This window comes from Empidonax traillii, unplaced genomic scaffold (genome assembly GCF_003031625.1).
Source record: "Empidonax traillii isolate 1590-97213 ecotype Southwest subspecies unplaced genomic scaffold, ASM303162v1 scaffold876:size463933, whole genome shotgun sequence".
Taxonomy (NCBI): domain Eukaryota; kingdom Metazoa; phylum Chordata; class Aves; order Passeriformes; family Tyrannidae; genus Empidonax; species Empidonax traillii.
In genome coordinates, this window is record NW_020956069.1 from 62,063 (window position 1) to 68,076 (window position 6,014).

Consider the following 6,014-nt stretch of genomic DNA (forward strand, 5'->3'; position numbering starts at 1 on the left):
CTGAGGCGGCTGCCGGTGCCGTTCCCGGTGCGGCTCCCGGTGCGGCTCCCGGTGCCGATCCCGGGGCCGTTCCCGTCCCGTTCCCCGGCCCGCTCCCCCTCCCGGCCCGCTCCGCTCGCTGCCGGCCTGCCCTGCCGGGCCCGCCCCCCGGCGGGTGCGCGTGCGCGGCGGGCGCTGCCATCCGGGTCCCTCGGTGCGGTGCAGCGGGTCGGTAGGCGGGAAATGGCGACTGAGCGCTGAGCGCCGAGCGCCCCGAGCGCGGACCCGCCGCCCGCGCCCCCCGCCCGCCCGCGCCCGGCCGCGCCCGCGGGCCCCGCCGCGCCGCCCCCCGGCCCCGCTCCCGCAGGTGAGTGACGCGGCCGAGCCCCCCGCGGGTCCCGGCGCGGGATCAGGTGGGGGGCGCGGGGTGGCCGCCCCGAGTGACCGGCGGGATGTCCCCTCGGGGCCCGCCCGCGCCGGGCCCCGCCGCCCGCCCGCCACCCCCGCGGCCCCCGCCCGGCGCCGCGGCCCCGCGGAGCGCGGGCAGCCGCGGCCGCAGCCCCGGCGGGCCGGCCCTGGCGCGGGGAGCGGCGGAGCGGTGTCACCCCGCCTGACACCCCCCGCCCGCCCCGCCAGGCCGAGGCCTGCGGCGGGTCCCGGGGCCGGGCCGGGGCCGCAGCGCCGCGGGCGCAGCGCGGGCCGAGCCCGCGGGTCCCGCGCAGGACGCGCCTGTTGCTGGTGTTGTTGTGGCCGCCGGACGCGCCTGTCACCGGCCCCGGGGAAGGGACGGGTGCGTGTCCCGCTCCCCCCGCGGCTGCCCGCTCGGGCTGCCCGGGCACGGCCCCGCGGGCGGCTCGGCGGCGGCGGCAGCGCCGGGCTCGGGGGACGCCGAGTTCGCGGCTGTCAGAGGCGGCGGGGGCGGCGGCTCCGAGCGGGACCCCCGCCGCCCCGAGCCGTGCTGGGCATCGCCGGCCCCTGCTGGGAAGGCGGCGGGAGGAATTAGCGTGCTGCATACCACATTGATTATCTGCCCGCTCCGCGTTACTGGAGAGCACTGTACGAGCCTGTTGCTCAATTTTATGGTACTTGAGAGCACTCGAGAGGACAGGTCTGACTGTTTCTGTGTGGCTTTTCTGGTGAGCTCTAGCCTAGGTCTGCCTGGGGTATTTCTTTCTCTGCGGTGACGATTGTGGTGTTTTTTAATGATCCCGAGCTTATTGTTTCTGGGAGGGATTTTTCATCATCTTCCAGTTGAGTATGGTGCACTTCTAAAAGTAATTTGGAGTTTGTCATTGTTGTCTTTGCCTTTCTTGATCCGTTTCCACTGTTAGACTAGTCCGTGAAGAGGATCTCTAAGTATAACTATTACCCTGTTGCCTTGGGCGAGTGACAACCTCTTTTGCCGTTTCTCTATGAGTAAAATGGGGATAATAATACCTTGGAGAGTTGTTACAAGAAGTAGTTAATGTTTGTAGAGGACTTAAAAGACCTAAGTGTTATTAATTAAGCCCCATGACACATTAAGGTAAGAGTTAGCGAGCCAGGTTTACACATGGATGAACTGAGGCAGGAAGAGATTATGATTTAGCCAGAGTAACGTCCTGGATCTGTGACAATAGCAGAAAACAAGTTGTAACTACTTCATGCTGTAGGCACAAGCAAACGGTTCCGGATAACAGATAGGATTCCAAGATTGCTGGCCCCTCCCTCACCCCCTCTCCCAATTTCAGGCTTTTCTGCTTTAGGAGGTTCTGCCTGTGTGACTTCCAGTTGACTGGAGAGCTCCAAGGACACTTGTGGCTTGCCCACTTAAAAGTGTTTCAGCAGTTTTCATAACAAGATATATGTTCTAGGATGCAAGCCAAATCCCGACTTAAATTCCATGAAACATTCTCCACTTTTCCCCTGAAAACATCGTGTGGAACTTAGTTAAGACTTGATCTTGTTCCAGTCGGTGCAGAATGAACCAAAGCTGACATTCCTGTTTCGTCGAAGTTCTTTATTACAGAGAAAATTCCCCTGTCAGTCTGTCCCAGAGATTGAATGGGACAGTTGGATCATTTTTCTAGGAATGTAAACATTCCACATATGCTGGGGCTGTACGTGCATTTCATCATTTAAAGGTGATTTTCCATCCTCAGCCTCGCTCCGCAAGTGTTGGTAACTCCTTTCCGAGGTGGTGATTGCCCAGCACAGGGATGTGACACTGGCAGAGGCCCAGGAGCATTAAAGCAGTTCAGAAACCAGAAAAAGTCTTCTGAATTCAAAAGGAAACCGAGTCTTCGCCGTCCCAAGTTTTTCCGCGTGTCACTGGCTTTTCTTTTCTTTGATCTCTTGTGATGCTGGGAGGTTGACACCAACAGAAATAATGTTTGCAGGAGGCTTTAGGAATCACATTTGCTCTTCTGACACGTTTCTATGCGCGTATTTTGTTCCCATGGAAGAAACTTTTTCGCAGGTGTAAGTGGTGGAATAACCTGGAACGCTTGCACATTTTTGTAAAAACCATTCTGAAAGTCAAACTGAAGTATTTTGGCAAGAACTTGCAAGAAAAGCTTGAGCAAGGGGGTTGGACAAGAGAAACTCCAGAGTTCCCTTCCAACCTCAACCATTCTGGGAGTCTGTAAAAGCAGGATGCATCAAGTAGGACTGGAATTTGACAGGAATTTTAAATTACTGTGTATTTCTAGACATGTGTGTGCTCTGGCAGAAGCTGGAGGCTTCTTGCCCTTTTGGGAGAGTAATTGGGGTTCCCAAGTAACCACAGAGCATCACTGTGGTCGTTTTGGGGTCACAGCTGAAGCCGGTGTAGTTGCATAACCCTAAAACCTCCTTTTCCAGGTTATGGGATTGCAGCTCTTCCCTGTCCAAACCCTGTAGAAGTTCATCCCATTCCATGTGTTTTCAGCCTGCTTTCCCTAGGGAAGCCAGTTCCTGTGTGTGATGGGGTTTGGACTTTGATGTCAGCTTAGGACTACTAAGATCCTCCCAGATTTACAGGCACCCCCCTCCCACCTGCGCTCCCCCTGTGACTGCATCCTTATCCCATCCTTATTCCATCCTTATTCCATCCTTATTCCATCCTTATCCCATCCTTATCCCATCCTTATTCCATCCTTATTCCATCCTTATCCCATCCTTATCCCATCCTTATTCCATCCTTATTCCATCCTTTCTCAGGGTCATTCCTTTCCACCAGTGCCTTTCCCGTTCATTAGTGTGAGTAGATCAGATATGATGATTCTTACTCCTCTCAGCCCAGAAAGTAGGGGACCAAACCTGGATGAGATCCCATCCCTTGCTGGCAGCTCACCTCGGCACCGAAGCCTTGGCACCACATCCTGGGCGTTTGGAATGAAAATTGGTTTTCGTGTGCTGTGTGTGAAGAGGTCCTGCAGTGCTGCCTCCAGCTCTGGGGTCCCCAGCACAGGGAGGAGGCACCAGGGTGGCGCAGGGCTGGAGCACCTGTGCTGTGAGGAAAGGCTGAGAGGATTGGGATTGTTCACCCGGAGAGGAGAAGGCCAATTGCGGCCTGAAGGAACCGACAGGAAGGATGGAGAGAGACTGTTGATGAGGGCCTGGAGTGCCAGGACAAGAGGGAATGGTGTCACTCTGCCAGAGGCCGGGGTCAGATGGAGTATTGGGAAGAAATTGTTCCCTGTGAGGGTGGGCAGGCCCTGGCACAGGGTGCCCAGAGAAGCTGTGGCTGCCCCTGGATCCCTGGAAGTGTCCAAGGCCAGGTTAGATGGGGCTTGGAGCAGCCTGGGCTGGTGGAAGGTGTCCCTGCCCATGGCAGGGGGTGATATTTGTTTGGATTTGGTGTTTGTCCATCCCAGTGAAATCCTCCCAAAATGCAGGTGTGCACACCCCGAGTGCAGAGCTGGGGAATCGAATGCACCAAGGGTTGTGATTGTTAGGGGCAGACTGTTCAGATGGAATCATTGCTGTGATGCTGGGAGGGAAGAGCAAAGCTCTCAGCAGCTGGTTGGAGAGGAGCTCTCCCAGGCAGGATGTGACAGTGCCAGCCCTGCGGAGAGCTCTGTCCCGGGGGAATTCCCTCGAGTGCCGTTAGCTCAGCTCTGTGCGGCTCTCCCGATCGCTGGAGAGAAACTCCCATGCACCAGGTACTTGAAAGCCCATCTAACATGTTGTTTACGTGTTGAGATGCCTGGATGGCCATTATTTGGTGTTTTAGAAAAATAAATATTTGACATTCACAGACGAAGACATTTTCAATGGCTCTTGAAAAATTAAGTGGGAAATCATCCACATCTAACGCAATCAGCTCAGGGCTTGGGTCGGAGCTTCCCCCTTGGCACTCCTAACTTTTTCTAAACAGATTACTTCCCAATCAGATCAGTTTCAGTAATTACTTTGATTAAGGTCCTCTTAACTTCTGAAATGAGGAGTTCTTTGGTCGTATCCTGTGATCCAAGGAAAACCCTTGTCAGGACAAGCTGCTGTTAGAAGACAGGGAGTTGAGCATGATCCTGCAGTGTGCTTCCACCTCTGCCAGCAGTGTCCCCTGTGGGAGCTGAGGAGAGCCGGCCTCTCTTGCCTCGGTTTCCCTATCTGATGGATCAGTGCTTGTGGAAATCCTGGGATCTGTGGCCGAGCCCAGGGGAAGGAGCCGCTGGTGGACAGGATTCACTCGGATCAATTCATTCATTGATCTCTGCTGTGGTGACATTAAAAATACAGCTCCCCACGGGGAAAGTCCAGCCCCATCAGTGAGATTCCTGTGCATCCTGCTAAACATAACCCTCAAGCCAACATTTAGGAAGTGCCCGTCTGCTGCAGCAGATCCGGTGAGGATCCACTGCCCGCCGAGTGATGCGGCTGCTGGAATGACGTAGAGAGGGATGGCAGAAATCAAAGTGATCCCCAGCAGTCCTACCTTGTCTGACTTCACAGTTCCTTTCTGGTGGGTGAGGAATCCAGTCAGGAGTCACAAAACATCTCTAGTTCTCTGTTCATAGTATTTATTGTAGCAGTGTAGCTTTAATTATAATACTGCCATGAAAATAAGTTTAACTAAAAGGAACTGTTAACTCCACAGCATCTGGAAAATAAGCTGTGGATACTTAACATGGCACAGTGCTAAAAAATATATCCTGCGAGTCATTGCCAGCATTCCAAGTGTAAGTAGGAGAAGGGAATCTAAGACTCTAAAGCATTTGGATTAGAATTTACCTGTAAATAAATTACTTTAATAAACACACACAACACAGCAGGAGTGTCATTAGCAACAGAACAGGGTGATGCCGTAGGGCGCATTAGCATCCTCCAAGCCTCAGAGGGAAGAGAAGGAACCTGTCCTTATTTAGGCTGTGTTTAGGAATAGCTAATTTAAGTTAATAAATTAACGGGAACTCTGATCAAATCAGAGCAGTCGTTCTGAGCAATTTCGCTTTCCCTGCACCGATTTCAGACTAAATCATAACTCAGTTTACTCCAGGCCATTCTAACCCATGATTGCTTTGATTCACCCTGTATTTTAGGAGGTGCTAATTAGAGGAAGGGAGGTAATTCAATCCAAGGATGAGGCTGTACCACAAGGGCTTCCCTGGCACGGCAGCACCAGCCTGGTTAGTGGTGAACCCCAGGCGGGGGTTCCTTGGCCAGCACGAGGCCTCTCTGGGAGCCTCCTTCCCCTGGCTGGGTCTGCCCTTTCCCTTCCCAGCAGTGTTGCAGAGGGAAAGCTGCTGTTCAGGCACAGCCCAGCCCAGGTCTCAGTCCAGACAGAGCCTCAGGGGCTCTCGGTGTCCCTGCTCAGCACAGAGGGCTGCAGTGCTGCAGCAGAGACCAGCACAGGTACAGGTGTTTCTTACCCCTCTGCTGGGTTTTGCCTCATCCAGAGTAGTTTCTCCAGGCTCCAGTAAACTCTTCTGCAGGTTGTATCCCATAGCTGGTGTGTTTGCAGTGTTCTCTGTTCCAGGCAGGACAGGGCTGGCTCCAGGTGTCAGCTCCATTCTCCAACACCCTTTCTGTAGGAGATAACACCACCTGAGGTGCTTCCCTTTCCTCCCTTCCCC